This window comes from Canis lupus, chromosome 3 (genome assembly GCF_048164855.1).
Source record: "Canis lupus baileyi chromosome 3, mCanLup2.hap1, whole genome shotgun sequence".
NCBI classification, from domain to species: domain Eukaryota; kingdom Metazoa; phylum Chordata; class Mammalia; order Carnivora; family Canidae; genus Canis; species Canis lupus.
The window spans coordinates 80,741,563-80,766,079 of NC_132840.1; the positions used below are offsets into that span (position 1 = coordinate 80,741,563).

The 24,517-nt window shown below is 41.0% G+C and overlaps 1 protein-coding gene across 8 annotated transcripts in view; it reads right to left on the reverse strand.

Annotated features, from left to right (window-relative positions):
* Window positions 1-23,809, reverse strand: part of CDON (cell adhesion associated, oncogene regulated) — a 99,308-nt gene extending 75,499 nt beyond the window's left edge. For 6 of the 8 annotated variants that reach the window (XR_012028837.1, XR_012028836.1, XR_012028835.1 and 3 more), the window contains exon 1: window positions 23,696-23,809. The gene's annotated coding sequence lies outside the window, so the exon portion shown is untranslated. Of the gene's footprint in view, window positions 1-13,692; window positions 13,792-20,292; window positions 20,491-23,695 lie in introns of those variants that run through there. The other 2 variants (XM_072822622.1, XM_072822625.1) reach the window with 2 other exon arrangements.
* Window positions 23,810-24,517: the final 708 nt, after the last annotated feature.

The window sequence follows — 24,517 nt, forward strand, 5'->3', positions numbered from 1 at the left end:
TTTGTTCAGCTGGTGATGGGAATTAGGTCAGGCACAGCTTCATCAAAGCTGTCATAGTGCCATGGAAGAGTGGCTGTGCACTGATAATGGGACTCTTCAAGCACATTCATAAATTGGCATACAAGTCAATCACAGATTACTATGTAGTCAGTACCTAATCACCTCAAATGGACTGTTAAGTCTATAGATTTGTAAAAATACACACTGGCCTGTATGAAGAAAACTTGCACCCCAGAAAACTTTGCTCCGCAGTTAAAGAAATAATCAAGATCAATGCCCTGATGAACTAGAAAATAGGAAAATCAATTAAAATCCCAATATCTTTGCAAACACAGCACAATATAGCAGGTCATCTTTAATCCATTGGGAGAGTCAAAGTAGCAGCTTTGGCATGAGGTCCAGCCTGTCTACCAGAAAGAAATAAAGCAAAGCTTGCTGGAACAACTCTGCTACGCTGCGTGTGTATGTAGCAAACAACAGTGGCTGCATTTTGGCATTACCTTAGGCAACAATAAAAGGATGGTCAAAAGACCATTCAAGGACACACTGACACATAAGAGACACACACACACACGAAACCACAGTAGCAGACTGGCCAAGCTTGGAAGACACAGAAACTTACTCCATTGATAATTCCCCTGTGCAAAACTTCTCTGAAAATCCTTTGTTAATTATGTTCAGTGTCATGGATAAACCAGGCATAAAAAATCATTTTTATTATGTTAGGATTACAACTGATTTTTAACACCAGTGTCTTTTTTTAAAAAGATTGTATTTATTTATTTATTTATTTATTTGGGAGAGAGTGTGTGTGTGTGCACACCAGTGGGCGGAGGGAGGGTGGAAGCAGACTCCCCATTGAGAAGGAAGCCCAACACAGGACTTGATCACAGGACCCTGGGATCATGACCTGAGCCACAGGCAGACACTTAACTGACTGAGCCTCCCAGGCACCCCCCCAAACACTACAGTATCCTAACTCCAACGTTATCAACCAATGTATTCATTAATGGCTATTTCCCAACAAATTAAGAACACCAAGAATTTTCTTACAGTGCTATAACCAGTAAGGATAATTCCAAAAGGACTCCACATTTCTTGGCACAGTAACAGCAGTGTGAGATTGCATACACAGCTTACAGATTCTGACTTAGATATGTAAGTTCTGGCACATTTAAAATTTTTTATATTACACGATACTCCATGTTTCCTACATATACAACACTAGTCACACCTTACATCTACAGAATACACTCTGTATGTTGAAACATCTACATACCCTGGTAGCCGGACTCTTCTTGTAAAGACTTGTCGTCATTGGCTTCTATGAACATGAGGATGTTTTTGTCTTGTTTTGTTTTGTTGTGTTTTGTTTGGTGAGATTTACGGGAACATTACAGCTTCATTCTTTACATAATGACATAATTAATGTGGGTCCTGGAATTTGAAGAGTGCTCTGGGTTTTATCCTTAGCTTAATATTCTAAAATCTCTTCATTAGACCCATTTTCTAAGCCAGATTGTGAGTACAGTTGGAATTTGCAGCATAAAAATACAAAAAAGCAGTTTCTCATTCATTTACACAAAGCAAATATATTATGTACTTATATTCAAGGTAGCTAGGGGAAAGAAAGAACGGGGTGGTGGTGGTGGTGATAAAGTAGAATAAGACAATAGAGACACCACGATCTCATTTCCTAAGTCTCTGACATCTTTAACTCTTGGATTATATATAAACAATAGCACTTAAAACTATTTTTGAGGCATAATAAAGTTTCAAAAGGTGACAGGAGCCCTCATTTTAAAAATATTTCTTAAGATATTATAAATGTTTAAATCTATTTTAATAATCAAATATATGCTAAATATATTTTTAAAAAATAAGTTAGTAGTCTAAATGGATATATTTATTTTTCCTAGAGAATGTCAGTCAGATAGAACATTTATTCATTTAGTGTAGCTTAGGCTCTGTCTCTAAGGGAGGCAAAAAACTCCATAATTTTTTCCAGCTTTATGACAAATATTTTACAACTGCTGTGTTTAAGTGAAAAAAAAAAAACCAAGACTTAAAAGCTCAGGTGCACCTCTTATACAAGTTTTGCCTCATCTTTGGCAAACTCCAAAAAGGACTGTACTTAATTGAAAGAGGGAATGGCAGGAAAATCCAGCAAATGTATCCAAAATCAACACAATTTCAGTTCTAAAAATTAAGTCAAAAGCATGCAGTTCACTTCAGTTTGCAAACAGAAAAGAGAGTATTTGTGTTAACTCAAAAAAAAAAAAAAAGCCAAGTTGAAAAGAAAAAATAAGTCAGAAACTAGTTTATGATTTCATTGTAAAAATTTGGGAGAGGTGGCCCCTCTGCTTTATATCCAAGTTAAAAAAAAAAAAAAAAAAAAAAAAAACACTGGAGAAATTACCTAGCAAACTTTCTTGCATTGAGAAAGCATCATCTACCATTTTACAGCCAAATTATGTATCAGGTACTCACAGAACCCCCAAAACACTGTTAGAAACACATGTAAAAGACATTAGGAACATGCAGAACAATGGAAAAGATGGGTCTTCTCATGAAAATTCTGTATTTATCTTCAAGAAAAGAACCGCTGCTTATGAAGAAAATGGCATTACCAATCTAAAAAACTTGGTTATCAAGCTTTCCAAGAATTTACGTTTAAGACATTTCATAACTCTACATAATCATCTCCGTTTTTTCTCTTCCTAGCTTCCTGGCCAACATGAGTGTGCCTTAAGAGGAAAGGCCCAGATGGCAGGTGTGGGTGTTCCAAAACATCAGATATTATTTTGTTTATTTGAATTACATTCTTTGCTTGAACAGCCTCAGGGCGCACATAAAACATACTACTAATTAAAATAACCAACAGCAGTACTAATAAAACATCTAAAAAGCAGCCTTTATATAGAGAGACTTGAGGTTCTTGCCTCCTGACCTCAGTACATGGAACAATGAAGGTGCACTTAACACTAAGTGAGGCATTTCCATTTCTGTTGGCGGAGGAGGAGAAAAAGCCAACACAGGCTGTGGCAAGGAAGAGAACCCTTCTTGATAATGATGCATCATCAACATGGGGGCATAAATCTCACATATGGACACACAGCTAGCAGGACAAACTGCAGAGGAGCCATATCCCAGTGTGAACAACTGCATACAGACAGTTTGCTAGATTTAATCTACAGCAGCGGTTCCCAAACATCTGCATGTCAATAACCAGGAATACTGAAAAATAAAACAAAACACCTGTATGTCCCATGTAAGCTTGCCAACAATTTGCCAAGTAAGAATACTTTTTTAAAAAAACTGAAAACTGGGATGACTGGGTAGTTCAGTGGTTGAGCGTCTGCCTTCAGCTCAGGTTGTGATCCCGGGATCCTGGGATCAAGTCCCACATCGGGCTCCCCGCAGGGAGCCTGCTTCTCCCTCTGCCTGTGTCTCTGCCTCTCTCTGTGTCTCTCACAAATAAATAAATAAAATCTTAAAAAAAAAATGGAAACTGCCATCTACTATCACTGTCTCATTAGAATAGAATGGAAAAGTAGGCAAAGCACCATTTCAGAATAAATTTGGCTTTTGGAAGCAATGACTGCATGTCTTTTGGCTGGTTGTTCATTTTACTCCAAATATAAAATCTTCAAATATAATATGCGGCCTTGAAGATCAATGTTGAGAAACAACTAATCAATAGACCTAAGTTTTCATTGTCTTAAATCAGTATATCTATTATTATATATATTACACATTATACATTTGGATACATATATATTATACATGCATATATTACATGTTCTTGTGTATCATATTACACACGATTATATAATTAGGCATTATAATTACATATTAATATATGTTATATATTACACATACGTATTATAAAAGCTCAATACCAACATTTGGTTTCAAAGTAGGCTAAAACATGCGCCCCCTAAAGGACCATTAAATACAGACATCCCTTAGCTTTTTATCCTGAATGTGACCAATAAATGTCTCTAAAGCAGCATTTTTAATATTCTTGGTATTGACGGGTTTCTGCCACTGAACCATGATACCCAACTGGTCCCCGAGTGCCATCCCTACTCCTCCTTAGTAACATTCCCCTCCAACTTATGCCAAACTTTTCGACTTTGCTGGAAAACTGGTATTTCAGAGGCAGGAAAATGGACACAGCCAGCCCTACACTCAACTAAAAAAAGTTCCCATGCCTCTCTCTGCACTCACCACTCTGAAAACCTCATGCTTTAAAAAACCTCCTTTCCTTCCTTGGGGATGGAGTGGATTTTCATTTTAGCCTGATCTCCCCTGGGCAAAAATTATAGCCAAGGAGGAGCCCTTAGAAAGTGCAGAATCTGATTTCACCTGACTCTCCATACTGTGGGAAAAAGAACGAGCCTGGATATTCACCGGTCACAGAAATGTAAAAAATTCCCACCAGGCCTGGATTAACCAACCAACTCAGTGTTTGTCAGTTCCGCGGAGGGAACGAACCATGTCTATTTTGTTCACCACTGTAGACCCAACACCTGGAAGTTTCCTGCACAAAATGAGCGCTTAATAAGTGTTGATAAAGGAATAGATGCACACTGAGAGAAACCCAGCAATCCTCCTGGGAATTACAAAGTTATTTCGCAAACGACTAATGTACTACGCTTAAAAACACTGTAGTAAACCAAAAGCGATCATCTGAGAATGGTCTCACGTTACCAAGCAGCAGTTTCAGAGAATCGGCAACTAGCGCTCTCTGACCTGTTTACTATCTGGTCTGGGATGGAAGCGAACACCCAAATTTAGTGATGTCTTATTATGTCAATTTTTTAAATCAATGACTAATAGTTATGTGCTGTATAATTTAAGACGTCCTTAAGCCAAATGACTAACAAAGTGCATGATGCAGCATTACAGAAGAGCCACAGGCAAAAAAGAAGAGTTTAAATAACAGATGTTAAAAAAAAAAAAAAAAAAAAAAGATGTTATCAAAAAGTCCTTTAAATGTGAAGGGAGGGGCACCTGGATGGCTCAGTGGTTGAGCATCTGCCTTCCGCTCGGGGTGTGATCCCGGGGTCCTGGGATCGAGTCCCGCATAGGCCTCCCTGCATGGAGCCTGCTTCTCCCTCTGCCTGTGTCTCTGCCTCTGTGTGTCTCTCATGAATAAATAAATAAAATCTATAAATAAATAAACAAACAAATAAATAAATAATAAATAAATCTATCTGAACAGAAAAGGGATACTACATAGAACACCAAAGCATTAATTTGCTCACAAACACAAATGACCCAGTAGAGTCTGCAAAGCATTTGTCATGATCTTGAAAGTTCTAAAGGCATAGGACCACCAGTGGGTAAATGGAAGTCTCTGCTTTTAGGATTGTTATAAAAATTTTGTAGCTAAAACAACAGACTGACTCTTCATACACTTATGACAGAGATTGGCATTACAGACTAAAATATCAGGGTTTTTATTGTACATAGTCATCTTTCCTGCAATGTGATATGGATTTTTGTAAGGCCAATATCATGTAAACAAAATCCTACCACATAAAGCCTCTATTAAATTTAGGAAGATAACTCTCAAGGAGGAATTTCAAATATACTCAGAGTATTGGCCAAGTTAACTGGGTCAAACCACAAGTAGTTTTATAAATGTCTTTAAAACTATCGAGTCAATCTATCCCATCTATTGGTAACACTGTTTTTAATGTCCTGAATGTGGTAAATAAATCTCTAGGGAAAACAAGCACATTTTTTAAGCCAAATGCCACAATACTAATTTATACATACACATGAGGTGGATTAGTCACTCCCTGTCGGTATCAGACAAAATCAATTTGCTAATTTATTTGTACAAATAAGTCCACCTTTTAAGTATTTATAAAATTAGGATTTTATTGTTTGTTTGTTTTTTTAAGATTCTATTTATTTATTTGAGAGAGTGTGTGAGCACAAGAGGGAGCATGACCAAGGAGGAGAGGGAGAAGCAGGCTTCCTGTGAGCAGGGAGCCGGACATTGGGCTTGATCCCAACATCCCAGTATCATAACCTGAGCCAAAGGCAGACGCTTAACCAACGGAGCCACCCAGGCGCCCCTAAAATTAGGTTTTTAAAAGATTATACAAGTATTTAAATCAGAGTTACCAGGGAAAGATTCAAATGTTTCAGTCAGTAGCTCTGTCACCTTAATGCCCTAGCACCAGAGAGCAATGATCCATTCCTGGAGTAATGGTGGGTCTCTTGGAAATGATTTAAGGGGGAGGGACTCTACATGCAGCAGCATGAAAAATCTTGCCAAGTCTGATACTCCACCCCACCCTTGCCTCTTGCCTCCACTAGGCAGGGAAGAATTTGTGTGGAAATATATCTATTTGTACATCTTATCAAACACCTGTCTTACGAGACAAATTATTCCAAAGAGTAAAAACAACCACCATTTGTTAAGTTTATAGGTGAAAGATTTTACATGTATTTTACTGATCCTCACAACAATCCTAAAGATAGGTGCTGTTTCCATTTTACCGTTTACGATGGAAGGAATAGTAAAGAAAAAAGCTCTGATAGCCTGCCCATGATTCTACAGCTAATAAATGGCAGGGATAGCATTTGAACCCACGGCAATCCCAGGCCCAAGCCTATCCCTTTTATTTTCCTAAATAGAGACCTTTGAGTATAAATCTGTTTTTATGTCCACTGACTTCAGTGTGAATCCATAGCCACTTCTCATTCTGGAGGGATTCTCAAACCTACCAGGTTTTAGCTCTTTTTCCATTTTAATCTGCAGATGGGTTGTTGGAGGCCTGAAAATTATTTTCTTTTCTTTTCTTTTTTTTTTAATAAATTTCTGAGCTCCTGTATCTTCATTACTGTAAGCTTACCAGGGGATCATCTGCCAGACAATGAAGACAGGACACAAGGTATCAATGCCCAACTGGCATTTGTGTTTTTGGATCATGTCTACGACATGGGAAGGTCAAGTGATGTTAGAGAATACAGAGTACAAAGAAAGTTTTGGAATCGGTAAGAAGAAAAGCAGATGTGAATTATCTCCTAGCCCATGGAAGCATAAGTGTGACAAATTTGAAAAGCATGTGACATAGCAAAGAGCCTTATACAACTTTGCAAACACACGTATTACAAAGATCCCATATTACTCTGGTTCAGCAACAGTAAGTATTAATACACTCAAACAGTTCATTCAATGGGTTTTAAAGTTCCCAGTACTAAAAGAAACAAAAAATAAAAATAAAGTTCCCAGTACTATACATACAAGTGCACTTCCGAAGTGACTGTCTGCAACATACTGGGCTGGTAGTTAAAAGCAAGCTCATTATTTAAAAAGAAGAAGAATATTAATCATGCTTAGAATCAAAAGAACCAAATCAAATAGGCAAGTGAAATATAAAATAAGCAAAAGTATCTTTCTACTATTAAACAATACAGACAACCTAAACATTTTTGAAGATTTAAAATTTTTGACTTATACTTGTTTTGTGGTTATGTATTTATTTTGTAAATTTTAGTTTTAGAAGAAGTCCACATCTAGTTTACTTTGTATATAATGAACAGATTAGTAATAAAAATGATTTCATCCACATTAGTTTACAAGAATTTTTCCTTTTGAAAAAGTCATATATTACCCAAGTTTGACTGCTAACCCCTTTTTAGCAAAATACTAGCCATTATCATCTCAGTTAAGACACTATGTTAACTAATCAAACACACAGTTATTTCTTTGATCACACACATCCCTATAAATCTGAGCTGAGAGTGAGGGCAAAGGAAAGGACAAGAATAATAGTTTCAAACACAAGATCCACAGTCCCCCAAATCAAAACAGTTAAAAGCATCCTATAAACATTACCTACCTCCAATAGCCACCAAGACCACTACCCTAAGAAAACTCTATAAATGCAATACAATCAAGCTTTATCCTCTACTTTATAGGCCCCAGAAGGATTATCTTAAAGTCTGTGCATTTGCAGAGTTGTGGCACTTTTTCTCCTGCAAACACATTCAGTATCACTACAAAAATTACCGTGCTTCCCTGAAAACCTGGATTCCAGTGATAAAAATCCAATAATGGGGCCACCCTATGGGATGGAAGAAAAAGATGGAATTCTCAACACTTAACTGATTCCACAACTCCTATCTCTAGTTCTTTGGATCCCCCTCTACTGTTAAATCTTAATCTTCAAGTCACTTGAGGGCAACATACTTGTGTTGGCCAACTAGAAGCAAAATAGGGGGAGTTGCCCGGGTGGGGCTCACAGTGTGCATAATTGGCCCATCTCCAAGTCAGATATTTGCATCTGATGATTCCATGTCTATTCTATTTCTTTTTTGGAAACAACTTGGGAATGGCATTTTACTGGTGATCTCTAATGCTACCAGCCCCAGTTAAGTGTTTATGTGTCCTGACCTTGCGTAAGCCCAAAAGAAATTTAAAAGGACCTAAGATTGAAGCTCATTATTTAAGTATACATATAAGAATTCTAGAAAGCACTGGGATTTCCCATAGATGACACCACTTGTTGGGGAAATTATCAAGGGAAAAGTCAGCAAGGGGTTCCGAGAACAGGGGGCTCTTGCTTCTAAGAACGTGTCCATAAGGGTAGATAGGAAGTATATCTCTCACAAAATAAATTTGATTTTTCTGGTATCAAACTGATATGTTTATATTAAGTTTGGGGAGATAGGACGGAGGAAGGGGGAATCACAAAGTTACACCACTGAGTGGGTGAAGCAAGAAAGTCAAGTGGTGTTCAGTTATATGGAGATTCACAGATTTACCCAAAAGTTGCCCATTAACACTGATAGCACTCACCTACCTAACAGCTCTCTTCGGTATGCGTCAGATGCTAACTAATCCAAAAACAAAAACATATCATCAATTCTAGCTTATTCTCACATCTGTAGCTCCCCAGAGTTTAATCCCCACTCATTTTATTTCAATTTGACAGTCTAATTCATCTATGTCACAAGAACATCATATTTTGTGAATACAAACTCCCCATCGCAGAGACAGCAATTGTAACAGAGCAGCAACTCTCACCCTCCAGGAGCACCTCCCACACTCTGACCACAGGGAGGCTGTGTCACACGCTGTAGTGGAATCTGGCTTTGACACCAGGTACTCAGACTCTTGAGCTTACCCTCATCCAAACCCTTACGATACAAGTCTGAAAATTCCCAGGTTAAGAAAAATCCCATTTACAGAAAACTAATACACTCTCAATTTAACTGTTTCATTAATCTAGAAATTGCACATGCTAAGTTTACTTTAAAACAAGGTGTAGGGGCAGGGAAGGTGCCTACCAGTCCTATACTGACCATCTACTAAGCACCATATGAATGATAAAAATCAATGGTCTTCATCAGTTGACCTTGTTTAAAGTGTAGCAAGAGCATTGTAGCAAGAGCATTGGGTACCTTCAAGTCACACTTAGTATCAATCTGTTGGGAATGAGAAAAAGAAACAAATAATGCAGCAAAGAACTGAGCCATACACTCCTGGGGGTGTATGGCTATGCTATGACAATTGTCCAAGTCATTTTCACACAGTTAGAGAGCAAGGGGTTGAAAAAAATTTTAAAAAGCCAAAGACTTTTCAAATAACTCAATTTCATAAGGGAACAAGGAGGAAAACTCTTATTGGTTAAATTTTCCACTAAAGAATATCAAAGAAACATCAAAGAAAACCACGTTTAAAAGATGTTAAAAATAGGAGGCAAGAACTCTAGAATTTCAAGAGTATAATCACATAAAAGCCAAATTAACCTGCTGACATAAAACTATTATTTTGAAGCCATTCAATCGTTACCTAAAAAGCAACATGCAAACTAATACATATCAATCGCCATAGACCAAACTACATTATAGACTTGGCTTATACTTGGTAATTAGAGATCTGAACAAGTATTCATTCTTGTTCAGTTTTTCTCCTTTAAAAAAAAAAAAAAAAAAAAAGACCTTACAGACAAGCTTCATCAATCATTAAGAGGGCCTGGTTCTGATATTATATGAGCTCTGTCAACTTTAATCAAATTGCTTGCCAGATCGTAGATAAGTAATGACTTGCTTAGGTTAAGCAAGGCCAGAGTTTTCCTTCTGTAGTATATACATCTCCAGAGTGAAAATAAACAGCCTCACACCTCTTACTGGGAGCTGGTCTCTGTTGCTATTACAACTCACTCTTCACCCCAATGAAGGAGGAGGGGCAAGAGTGGCCTTTAAGAATACCTACGTTTCTTTCTTTCCTTCTCAATCTGCTCATCAAAACCATTTTTAAACTATTTCATTAGACAGTTAACAACTGGTTTGATTTTCACCGAAAGGATACAAATTAGCTGTCATTAAATGCTTTAGCATTAACATCTGTTTTAGCCAACATTATACAGTGATACAAAACGAAAAAGAAATAACAAGTGACCAAAGCAACATTAAAAGGATCACTTAAAATTAACTGCAAAGCTTGAATTCATTTTCTAACAAATCCAAGAAATGAAAAACCAAATTATGTCTCGATACCATCTGTCATGTTTTGGCTACAGGACAACTGTTAAGAGAAAGAGCGTATCAATTTAGATTTTACATTCATTCCATAATCAAAGACACTAATATAAAAATGAGATTTATTTCTAAAAAAGCTCCCTTTGCTATTTTCCTTACTTTACATAGAATTGGAAAGGGCTTCCAAACTTCATTTTCAGCTGGGACATTCTATTAAAGAATTTCTAAGCACCCAAGTACCTGCTCTGAAGAAATGTGCTAGAAAAAAGCAAGGAACCCTGTGGCTAGAAATAAAAATAAAGTGACCTCTGTAAAGGAAAGAGTTTAAAAATCCAAGACACCAGGGAATGAATTTTACCTTAGGCAAAATTCACTTCCATAACTTCCCTTAGGTCAACAGAATGTATAATGCAGAGTCTGTGGTTTAGAAATATCAAAGAGAAAAAAAAAACCAATTTAGAAGTATTTTATTCTATTCCTAAATGTGCAATTACAACCTAATTTACGCTTAGAAAGACTACAGTTTCAAAGAACCTCCTTTCTCAACATTAGAGAGACTTTTCAAGTTCATCCAACTTTGAGCTACCTTAAAACTCTCGTGTCTGATACTAATGCTCAATCACGTACTGTCTTCATGGCTTCCATTCCCAGGAAAATTTCACTACTTCATATGCTTAAGCAGAAAAGCAAACACACACCAAAACTGTAAAACACTGCAAAGTACAAAGGGCTGCATAAAAGTTATGTAAGAAAAGATCACCATCAGAAACAGGAGGAAATTATTCTGTGTATGGAATACAAAGAGCCATGAGACAGGAGGAGGAGTAATTGTTGGACGGGGCCCCTCCTCAGCGAGGAGCTAAGGGAGCACAGGGTGGGGTGGGGGTGTGGGGGGTCGTGGTTCACCCATGCAACACCAGGCGAGCCAGCACTTTGCTTCCCCAGTCCTCTGGAGGTACCATCCTTGCAAGTCTGCAGAGTCCCACTCTGCAAAAGCAGTAACGCCAGCCCTTTGTCACCACATCACTTACTGTTAACTCGCCCCAGTAATACTGGCGCTACATCCACTCCAGGTGAATCAGACACAAAAGCCGTTAGTATTTCTCACCGAATTAGAAGAACTTTTATTTTTATTTTATTTTTTTTAGAAGAACTTTTACAAGGAAATGGGGACTTCGTTTGCCTACTAAATGTCAAGTGGAAGGATTTTTTTTGCCAGAAAACTCACATTTCAGGATGGAGGGGGGAAAAAAGCTTCAATTGCAGAAATGAGTGAAAAACTCAGAACTCAGTTTCTCTCTCTGGTGTGTTGTGGGCCTCAGGAGTTTGAGAGGCGGTGCCTTGTTGATCTGATTCCGCGACCAGCTGACATCTATGATCACAACTAATTAAGTATTTTGTATGTATGTATGACTAGCTAAGAAAACACAAATCTGATCTTTGTCCTACAGGGTTAACCATTTCCTTATCTTTTCCCTGATCATCTCCTATCTCAGAGAGAGATCCCAAAAGAAGGAAAGTTTTGACAATCTCTCTTTAAAACAATTTATGTTATTTTCATGTGCGGTGGGATACAGCCCAGACTTGGAAGGGTCACATTTAGAAATGCACTCTGGGAGTTGGCTACAAGAACCCCTACTGACAATAATAAGATATATGTAGTCAAATCCCAGAGCTAAAATTTATTTGATGCCACAAAACGTTGCTATCAATCTCTGCACAAGCTGTATTGTATGATTAAAAACCCCACTGTGGCTGCTGTCATAGTAACAAATGTGAAATTATTTTAAGACCTAACCACTATGACAATAGATTCTTTTAAAATGCATCCTCAAACACAAAAAGGAATAACAAATAATGACAACTATGTTTGCTAGCCTAATAGGAGACCACAGTTAGTAACTCATAATGACTCAAAATTGGCTTTAGTTAGCCATGGGATTAAAAAACACACACACACACACACAATGTATGATGAAAATTATGTGAAAGACCTATACAGGTCTACAGTCAGAACATGAGTATTGCAATTTCTTTTAAAAGAGAAATCCAATAAATAAATAAACAAACAAATAAATAAGAAATCCAACTAAAACACAAAGCAATCTAAATCATGATGACTAGAGCTTGGAATTAGAAATTCAGGGTAGAATTGCATTGTCTTTATTTTAATCTCAGAAAAGGGTTTGATCATAAAAAATAGAAACTATGCCTCACCATCATAAATGTGAATCAAAAGTTCAGATAAAGAGATCTGAACCATTCTAATCAAACTATAATATGACTTGAAAACATTTGAAGTAGAAGTATCTACTTAGAATTAGGTTTGAAATATACTTTCACCCATCAGAACTATAGTCCTCCTTACTGTGACACTAAACCTGTAATTCCATTTCAGGTGAATATTCAAAATTTAATGGAAGAAATAAAATGAGCTTGTTTAAAAAAGGTGATCCAAAAAAAATAAAAATAAAAAAATAAAAATAAAAAAGGTGATCACAGCAAGATGAACCCATGAGGTAAATCATGGACAGAACCTAACAGGCTGTAGTATGGCTCTACTCAAGAGTTTAATGATCTATCAAGAATGATAAAAGTATCTTCTCAGTATTTAGTAGTCCTTGGGTCTACTGGACCTACTGCTCAGATGCCTGGACACCAAACTGGTATATGAGCTGTCATTAAATCATGGTAACATCTGGGGCGTCTGGGTGGTATGGTCCAGAAAGTGTCCAACTCCTAGTTTAGGCTCCGGTCCTGATCTCATGTTCTGAGATCGAGGCCCTGCACTTAGCACAAGCCTGCTTGTCCTTCTCCCTACCTCTCTGCGTCCCCCTAATAAATAAATAAGTCTTTTAAAAAATCACGGTAACATCTAAAAATCTAATTTCACAACAAGAGTGAACAGGGCAAGACAGGCATAAAGACACGCTACATTCAATCAAACTGAATTAACTGGTAACACGATGTTATTTTATGCATGATTATAAAAAAGGATTAAATAGCACCTTTTCTACATAAGTGTACTGTCACATTTGTAATCACACCCAGACACCCACCGTCATGTGACCATTTTATAAGCCAATCATCAAACTTTTTCAACATATTGCAAGCTAGGTCATATCAGGCCAAATCATAAAGTTTAACTCCACTTTATGGATAAGGATCCCTCATACTCACGCTCACACTCTCCTAGTCACCAAACTGAAAGGAACAGTTTAGGGCAGTCCCGATGGCGCAGCAGTTTAGCTAAAACTATGTTCACTCCCCAATTCTCACTGCCTGTTACTCACTGTGTTGTTATTTTGTTATATACACATGCTGAGGCCAAAACCATGAAAATTAGCCAAAACAAATGGACAAGAAAAATGTCTTACTCCTAGCTTATGATGCTATTTTTGTTTTTATTGGAATAAAAGAGGCTGCCAAGTTCTGATGTCACTAGAGTAATTTCATGGCCTGATGAAAGTAGTATTTTATCCATTAAACATTCATCCCCCTTGCCAAATTTACCTCCAACCAGGCAATGTGTACAATTACTCGTTGAACAGACATCAAATTATAGTAAAATAGAGAATACTAATTACTTTTACCGTGATACCATAAAAAGCCAATAACTCTTAGGCATTTCCCTGGCAAGAGACAGAAGCCAGAATGCACTTTTTAGTACCTATATATCCAAGAGAACACCTGCAATGCTGAGTATTTAAAAAACAGACAACACTTGACATCAAGCTTTCTCTCTAGACACCAAATGTTGCAAAGAAAAATACACATTTTTAAATATATTCTTCAACAACTCATCCATTTAAAATGTTAAAAAGAAAACCATTTTTAAAATAAAATTGTTAAAACATCACACATGAATTCTAGTAATTATGTGACATTTAAGTATGTTTTTCTTTATCTAAAGCATTCTTTATCTTCATGGTTTGAAGTTGTGCTCAACATGCAGAATCACTTTAACTGGGTTTTTAAGAGCAGACTGTAGGGATGTCTAGATGGCTCAGCGATTGAGCGTCTGCCTTCAGCTCAGGACATGATCCTGGGATCCCGGGTTCGAGTCCCACATCCAGCTCCCCACAGGCAGCCTGCTTCTCCCTTTTCCTGTGTCTCTGCCTCTCTCATGAATAAATAAATAAGTAAATCAGAGCAGACTGGATGTTGAAATCGCAACGGATCTTGAGAGGACAGTTTAGCATCTTGCCACTCAGTGGGCTCCACTCAACATCATCAACATTATTTGAGAGCTTGCTAGAAAGGGACAATCTTGGGATTCACCCCAGACTTACTAAATCAGAATCTGCATTTTTAACATCCCCCAAGAAATCCAAATCACAGGGACACCTGAGAAGCACTGCTATGGCACTGATTCATTCAGCTGTTTGGGTATTTACTACTTGTTAGGCACAGCACAGCACAAGTAAGAGGGTGAGAGGGATAATCACCTATCAGGGAAATCACATCGTCTGACCTTAAGGAGGAAGATAAGGCTAAGCAGTCATGTAAATAACGATGACACCATACCAGTGCCACAAGAGACAGACACAGTTCTGTTCCCAGCCTGCAGGAAAGAAAGCAAGGTTCATTCCAGTGATTCCAAGTAGCCACAGAAATATCCAACAGGGAAAGAACCCCATACACCCCACTGAAGACCTGGGCCCTAATAAGTGAGTGAGTGATTCTGGCAGGGGCCTTAGAGAAACTGTTTAAGGACAGCATTCATATGATCAGATTGAGGTTTTAGGACAATCTTTACTCCAGCAAAATGGAGAACAATGGATCATTTGGAGTGTAGGCCAAACCAAGACTGAAGATAGGGAGACGATGTACTACTAACAGTTTAAGCAGAAAAAAAAAAGTTTGTTTTTTTTTTTTTTAGTCTCATATTCAAATTTCCTCTCATCCCCCTCCCAAATTTTGAAAAGAATGATGGAGGGTAAAAAAGTAAAAGGAACAAAGAGATGAGAGAAACCTGCTTATAGCAAAGGAAGGCATGGACAGTTTATGTGTGTACATAAACACAAAACGGTAAAAAAAAATTCAATCTACTATACTTCTCTGTTTTATAAAATAGGGAAGATACTGTTTCAGTGATTCAGGATTCTATCCTCCCTTCAATCATTCTAAATGTCAATTATTAACACACATTTACAGATATAGGATGTATATGTTGGATTCAATAACTATGGGCCTCAAAAAAAAAAAAAAAAAACAAACAAACAAAAAAAACTATGGGCCTCAGAAAATTTCCCAAGTATAGTTTTGTTGATAGAATAAGTCACTAGTATCAGCCTTTTCCCCCCAAGTTATCTCTCTCGAAAGTCAAGTATAGGAAAGTATGGTGGGGGAGTGAAGGCACAGAGCAAAGATGTATATTTATTCATTTTGACGGTACATTTGTTGTAGGAGTGAATAAATAAATGAGCCAGTGGATGGGCCTCAAGGAAATTCTCAGATGTGCACCTACATAAAAAAGTAGCAAATACTTTACTTGTAAAGCATTATCATCTCTGACACGTACACATTTAGAATATTGCAAAAGTCCCAATTTTCTCTTTAAGTATGAAAGATGGGAAGAATATTTGGCATTTAACTTATTAGTGATAAGTAAAGAATTACATTTAAAGGAAAGAGCTGACAAGTAGAGGTGGTCCTCAACTTTAAACTAGGATTAGTTTGAGAAAATGTATTTATTCAATGGCTGTCTGGAATTTTTAAAAAAAAATTTTATGTATTCATGAGAGACAGAGAGAGAGGCAGAGACACAGGCAGAGGGAGAAGCAGGCTCCATGCAGGGAGCCCAATGAGGGACTCAATCCCAGGACCCCGGGATCACAACCTGACATTTGAGCCACCCAGGCACCCCCGTTTGGAAATTTTTTTTTTTTAATTTTTATTTATTCATGATAGTCACACACAGAGAGAGAGAGAGAGAGAGGCAGAGACATAGGCAGAGGGAGAAACAGGCTCCACGCACCGGGAGCCCGACATGGGATTCGATCCTGGGTCTCCAGGATCGCGCCCTGGGCCAAAGGCAGGCGCCAAACCGCTGCGCCACCCAGGGATCCCGCCGTTTGGAAATTTTTAACACATTTTTCTCTCTCCAAAATTACACGTGGATTGGTTATGTAGAATCACTCTTTCATAAAAGCCCATTTCATGGAGTCTTAGTCCTGCAAGGGCCCTTAGAGGTCATGTGGTTCAATCTCCCTTCCACAGTGTCTTCAGCAAATGTCTAGTAACAGGAGCTCATGTCCCCTCAAAAGAGCATTTTCTATCACGAGGCAGCCCTATTGGTCACAGTTCTTCCTCCTTTTGAACCAAAATCTGCATCTTTTGAGTCCCCCTACAGGACAAAAGATGAATCATATATCACTATTTCAACTCTCCCCACCCTCCCCGAAATCTGGGCCACCAGTGGTCTGATTTAAGAAGAAAAGGGGACAACCTAACTCTCTGGGGTCCGGGGGAAGCCATCCCTGCACATGGCTATATGTGAAGAATGACCTTGCGTCCAGGAGTACAACATAATAAGATCTAATGAAATTATAAAAGCTGAAAAGTACAATGTCTCCTGACAGAGAAGCGGCTTGTGTTCAAGCAGAACATCCAGAAAATCCTTCCTTAACATTTCCAAACACAGAAATAGAAGCTATTTACCCCAGCTGCAACCCCCTCCAAAATTAAAAAAAAAAAAAAACAAATAAGCAGCCTTCTAATTCACTGACATCATCTCGTACTCTTGTTTCACTATTTGGTGAAATAAACTTTATTTAGCACATTAGGGAATTCCAACAACACAGACAGGAATTTTAAACATATAGGCATTGTCTGACTGCAAGTAAGAAGCCAAAACTCTTCTCCGTAAAGGGTATGGTCCTGTTTCTCAAAAACTTTCTGTAGCGTAACAACATCCTACCTCCCCTTTCTTCCACTTTGGGGTTTTTTGTTTGTTTGTTTGTTGTTGTTGTTGTTTCAAAAGAACATCGTGTTGTTCTCTTTTCTTCTAAAAGAGTATCATGCGAATGCCAGGCTAGTGGTTTCTTCTGTACATTTGTAAATATTGATTATGGATTAAATGCTAAGCACAAAAGATATAAGCTACCTGAGATGGCTTTCTCTGCTTTGAGGTTCTCTTCCTTCCCTTCCTGGGTGGCTCAGCCAGTTAAGCATCCAACTCTTGATTTCAGCTCAGGTCGTGATTTTCAGGGTCATAACATCGAGCCCCATGTCAGGCCCTGGGTGTGAAACCTGCTTAAGATTCTCTCTCTCCCTCCCCTCTGCTCACCTCCCCACGCAGCCAGCTAGTACATTATCTCTCTCTCTCAAAAAAAAAAAAAAATTTTAATTTAAATTTAAAAATTAAAAAACAGGGGATCCCTGGGTGGCTCGACGGTTTAGCGCCTGCCTTTGGCCCAGGGCGCAATCCTAGAGTCCTGGGATCGAGTCCCGCCCTGGGCTCCCTGCGTGGAGCCTGCTTCTCCCTCTGCCTGTGTCTCTGCCCGCCCCTCTCTGTGTGTCTATCATGAATAAATAAATAAAATATTTTTTAAAAAAAATTAAAAACGGGGACGCCTGGGTGGCTCAGCGGTTGAGCATCTGCCTTTGGCTCAGGTTGTAATCCTGGAGTCCTGGGATCAAGTCCTGCATCAGGCTTCCTGCAGGGAACCTGCTTCTCCCTCGGCCTTTGTCTCTGCCTCTCTCTGTGTCTCTCATAAAAAATCAAAAATAAAACACATGCACACACAAAAGAACAGTTATCAGTGGATTTGCTTTATGTAAGTGTGATTAAGAGTAATTATATTACCTTCACCCAGTTTTATGTACAAAAATAAGGTCCTGATAACTTTTCTAAGCTAACCCCTAGGATCTGATTGTCAAAAAATTTAGGAAGAAGTGCTGGTTTTTCTCCCCAATGGCTACATACTCAATGTGCCAATAAAATGAACTACTACAAAAGATGCTATAATAATTTTAAGACCGTAAACAGTAACGTAGATGAATCTCACAGACATAATGAACAGTACAAAAAAAACAGATATAAAAGAGCACATACCATATGAATCTGTTTGTATAAATATAGTTTAAGAACAGGCAAAACTAATGTACAGTGAGACTAGTTAGAACAGTGTCTGCCGGCTGGGGGTGGCAGGGTTGTCTGGGAAGGGGCACCAAGGAGCCTGATCTGGGGAATAGTTACCACGCACATGTGCATATGCAAAAACTGAATCTGGCTGTTCACTTAAGTGTCCATTAAGTGTACATTCTTACATTATATGATCAATTAGAAAAACGCAACATTGTTTCCAAACGCCTGTGCAGTTCAACTGCAAAATTAAGAAAACCGTAGCACACCACAACAGCTGGGTGTCCCCACACTGTTACTGGCTTCTGAGAATTCCTTTCTAGCCAGTATTTCAAGGAAATTACTCTGGATCAAAGGAATAAACTAATGTGTCCAGGAGGAATTACTAAAAGTACAGCAGCTAACTCAGAGATGTTTTAGTACATCCAAGCGAAAGATTTACTTTCAATATCCCATGTAATCCCCACGACAGTGGTAGGAGATGCTGTTGTTATCTCCATTTTCCAGATGAGGAAACCAAGACATTGGTCAGGCTCAGTGGCCCGGCTCACATAAAGAAAAAGAGGTGAGCCAGTCTCCAACAGGAATATGTAGCTGAAAAGCAAGCTTTCTGTGTCAAGTTTTTAATTCTGTCTGTGGTGCGATCATCTAAAAATAAAACGGGCCATGCAGTTCTTTTTTTTTTTTTTTTTAATTTATTTTTTATTGGTGTTCAATTTACTAACATACAGAATAACCCCCGGCCATGCAGTTCTAAGCAACAAAACGGTAAGGGGAATGTATCTCAGTTCAGTCATATAACCTGAACCAAGACAGGCACAGTGCTGACTTCAGTGTTTACTCCAATTCATTCAAGAGTCCTTCCTAGGTGGCTGTCCTGGAGAAGGTATACCCAGGATTAAGGTGGGAAAGGCTTAAATGTAGTCTCTAAAAGGCTTCTTTATTTTCTCAACACTCTGTATTGTGAGGAGAATTTGGTAGAGCACTACATGGTGGCCGGACGGAAAGGACTGTGACGCGACGTGATTTTAATCAGGGACAAAAATACATGAAATTAACCATCGGATAAGCCACTGCATTACGCGTCCGTTGAAAACTAGCACTGGAATCCACGTTCACGTTTAACTCTTCTCGGAATACGGAAATCAATTAACTCTACCCTCCAAGACCCAGAGCTGCTCCTCCTGGAAAAGTACACAAGAAACACACTGGACTAATATCCTGAGAAATGCTTGCATCCAAAGATTATTTGGGGCAGCTGGGGGTGGGAGGGAGGGGCCAGGGCAGGAATGCTTCTCAAACACTTTGCTCCAAAGATTTTCACAGGATATTCCTGATAGACCTATTTTCATTTACTTGCGGCTGTTGGCAAGTCTGCAGAGCAATGCCTTCAAAGACCCTGACAGCCAGAACTCTCAAAAAAAGGACAGCAGGAAAGAGACGTATGTACCCTACATGAATTTAAATTCTCTAAGAATGCAACAAGAAGGCAATAAAATCACATAAAAAACTAAAGAGCACACAACTCGAAGGAGCACTTCATGTCTGCTCCTGAAGCAATCTGCTTCACCTAAAAATCTGATTTTGCTCTCAGCTGAAGGAGTTATTAGAATACATGGGCCCTTGCAGGCAAGACCAAACTGTAACACAATTTCACATCTTTATCAAAAGATCATTCAGAGAAAACTTACCGAGTCCGCGACGTGTGTATGCTTGCGCTTCGGAGGGAAAGCAGAGAAGTGACTTTCTGTACTTACAGTGGCGTTGGGTTCAGTGCTAAGAACACATCCCCACACAGTCCTGCTTGCAAGAAAGTTCTGACTAGCAATCTGCCTTCGGGTTGGGCTTTTCTCTTACAAGATAAGCTGTTAAGTCATGCCTTGATTTTAGATCTGCTAACATATGGAGTCTTCTAATGCAGCCTCTCTCCGCCCCCCTCCCTCCACCGCCCCATCACCACTCGGCTCCCCCTCCCTCTCCACACACACACATACACACATACAAAAAAGGCACTGCAGGGCAGAAATTCCTCAGGTGCTCGCTAATGGAATTCCCAGGGTCCTGGAGCCGCTTCGGGGATCAAGAGATCTCATAGCCCCTGCTGGGGTAAGGAGCAGCGAGTCTGTTCCATTTAATCAAATACAGAATGAATTTTCAGCTCTATTCACTAGCTTGTCTCCCGGGCTCTCAAAAGGCACCAGGCAGCTAGAATCACACACATGTGGCTCTTTTAGGCAAGTATAATTAGTTTGATTTTAAAAAGCCACATTAATAATATCACCTCAGGACCATTATTCAGGGGACAGATGACAATGATACTGTATGTTTTAAGCCTGACAATGGGGGGAAAGAGCACAAACAATGACGAAAACCTTGAAGGATTAAAAAAAAAAAAACCAACAAACCAGTTTTTCACTTAATTGTAATCCAATATTTTTTTAAATGACATGAAGGATATTCCATACACCATCTTTTAATTTTCACTGAGAAGACTCAAAGCCCTCCCTCCTCCTCAGCCTCTTAAAAGTCAATTAGTGCCATATACACAACAAAAATTTGTAAATGGAATGTTTATAAATAAATGCAATGTTTACATACAATATAAAACCTTGAATAAAAACAATAAAACATTCTCTAATTCAATCCAAGGCAACAAAAGTTGTTGGGGGGGGGGGGAGAAGAGGAAGCACTAATCAAAAATCACCATAAAATCGAGTTCTTCAAAGCAATCTATTTAGCAACCAGACTCCAAATTCTCTTTCTAATCTAATTAGTTCCTATTAAGTAGTAAGATCATATATCTAAAGAAAGACTACGTGGTACACAACTCATCTGCTCTCCTGATGTATTGTCTTATCTATCCTTCTACATAGTACAAATGCTAATTACAAGGCCATAGCCAATGTAATTACATGTTATAAATAGCCAATTTTTCAATTAGTTGTTTTTAATTTCCTACCCCAGCCTAATATCACTAAGATCAGGTTGAATTCCTAAAATCATTTCCCCAAGATATGCTTAGACACAGTCACCAATTTTTAGTCCCAACTGTGGCAAAAGAAACATCTCTAGAGAAGAACATTTTTACTTCAACTTATATTTTGACAAACTCATAAATGAAATCATCTAGAAAGCTATGAGGGCATAAGGGCAAAGTGGAAAACAGAAAAGCGGGAGAACTAGTCAACAAATTTTACCTGACCTCTTTAGAGCAAAACCCCATAACAGAGGTTCCTATTCCCACATGAAGCCTCCATCTACATATATAGATATATAAATATATATATAGGCAGATATATACATACCTTGCTGATGGGGGGTGTGGGGTGGGGGTAGAGGGGCCCTATCTTAAAGTGAACTTAATTCCTTTCTTGCAAAGAAGGCAAAGGGTAAGACTGATTTAGAAGCCAACCTACACAAGCTAGATCAGTGTGCTCCAAGTCCTAAGGGTTCTTTGTACTTCCCGGCTTGAGAGTCAGAGCTGTTTAAGTACTTTCCACAGAAGAGGAGGTTGATGAGAACCACAGCAATCAATCAAAGCATCCCAAGTGAGTTACTACACAAACAATAGCACAGTACCTCTAGTAACTGATTTTCCTGGTTGACTAAACTATTCAAACAAAGACAGATTTCCAAATACTATATCCGAGTTTTTGCATGAAAGTTAAACAATATACACTTGTGTGTGTGTGTGTGTGTGTGTGTTTTTATAGAAATATAAATGTTTCTGCTCTACCCACTGCCAAGCACACACCCAGGGCACGTCTTTACAAAATGAAACAGGTTTTCTCCATCCTTCTCATATAACTTCAAGTATGAGGCAGTTTATTTCAACATGTGCATAACAGAAACTACAGTATTTGGTGCCTCTCTGGGTTCCTAAGAATGCTTTCTAGTTAAGCACTAATTTAAAATTTCCAGAAAATTTTTCTTTCATCTTGTCCTAAAAGCTGAACCACGACCCCACCCCACCCCCAATTTCAGCTAAAATAGACTACTTTTCAAAAATGAGCTACAAAATGTCCTAGAATGCTTAGAACTACACTGAGAATAATCCCATTTATTTTCCGGCTCTGCTTCCCACCTTTTCCTCCTTGACACAGCCCTTTAGGTATATGCCAAGTGTCAGCTGGGGAGGCGGAGGGCCACGGTATCAGCGAGGCACAGCGAGGCACGGAAACAGAACTGGCTTCTCTCACTTTTGGCCACTGCCCGCTGAGAATGAATCTCCTGTTAGCTTCGGGTTCAACTTTCTGTTTCTCAAAGTGTCTGCTTTAGGACACACAGAGGCTGACCTTCCGTTGACGAGGTTCCCCTAAACTCTACATCTCCATCGGAAAGCTGCCTTGCCCTGAAGCACCTGCCACCCTCTGGTCGTCCTGACCGAGGAAAGGCAGGCACTTCTGGAGAAGAGCTCCTTTTGCAGAGCCTTCCACCTGACTTGGTGGGGTGAGGGAGAACAATGAAGGCGAGGGCGAGAGAGTCATCTATCCTCCTCAAGTGATTTATTGCTCAAATCCCTAGATGCGGAGAGAAAGCAACAAAGGTCTGGAAGCTGCAGACCGAAATAAATAGCGAGCTGTAATGCATTTAGCAAATGATAATGCAATCCACAGAAAGCTTTACGGAGGGGAAGGAAAAATGCACTCCCTGGGGCTGGGAAGTCGCTGGGTCTGTGAAGGCAGAGAAAGATACATTGTGCAGGACATTTCTCTCGCTTCTCCCCGCACATAAATCACTGTCTCTCGCGGGCGCTCTGCGGGATGGAGGCGAGAGAGGCGAGGGACCCCGCTCCCTCGGGGAAACGTGCTGGCGCCCCCCCTCGCGGCGCCGCCGGCCCTCACCTGCCCCGCGGGCCTCGGTCAGGGGGCGGGAGCGTGCCGCTGACACCTCGGCCCGCCCTCCCTCCCGGCGGCTCCGGGCCCCGGGACGCCGCCCGCCGCCGCCCTCCCCGGAGCGCGCGGAGCCCGGGACCCCCACGGCCGCCCGCGCCCCAGCCGCGCGCCCCGCGCCCCCGGGCTCCCCGGCCCCCGCCCTCCCGGGCTGCGGCGCGCCCCCCCGCCCCTCTCGGCCGCGCGGACCCCGTCCCCGCACCTCCTGCGCGGCGGCCGGCTCCCAGAGCCACCCCCAGGTCATGCCCCGCGCGCGGGCGGCGGCTGCGGCGGCGGCGGCTGCGATCCGAGCGGGGCCCTCCATGCACCGAGCGGGGCGGCAGGAGCGCGCGGCGCCTCGCACGCCGGGGCGGGGACGCAGGGCCGGGCGGGCGGGCGGGCGGGCTGGCGCCGGGTCCCCGCTCTCCGCGCACCGAGCCGCGCGAGCCGGGCACCCGGGACTCGGGGGAGGGGAGCGGGGGGGGCGGAGCCAGCGGGGCGCGCCCCCGCGGCCGCGCTCCTCTCCGCCCAGGCGCGCGGCGCGTCCCCGGCGGGCGCGGGGCCAGCGAGCTGCACGCGAGGAGCGGGAGGAGGGAACCGGGCCGGAGGGTGCGCGCGCAGCCTGCCAGATCAGCGGCGGGGGGGGGGGGGGGGGCGGGCCGTACCAACCTGCGGGGGGGGGGGGCTCTGCGCAGGACCGTCCCCTTCCCGCGCGCTCCCGGGGAGGCCGCCCCGAGGAAGGTCGAGCGCGGTCTCGGCCTCGGTTTCGGCTAGTGAGGGGGAGCCGCCTGGGCCGCCACGGAGGCTCCGGGATGCCCGCGCGCTCGCCCTGCTCCCCTCGCGCCCCCCCCCGGCAGAGGCGGCACTTCGGCCGGCCCGCGGGTGTCTCCGCGCTCCCAGGCCCCGCCCCTCGCGCGCTACCTAAGGGCTCGGTGGGGCGCGCCCGTCCAGCCCGCTCTTGGCGGCCGCCTGGCCCCTGCCTCCGGCTCGCAGCCGCCCGCGCGCCTGTGGCTCCTGCACCTTTCCAGCACGTTCTGTGCTTACC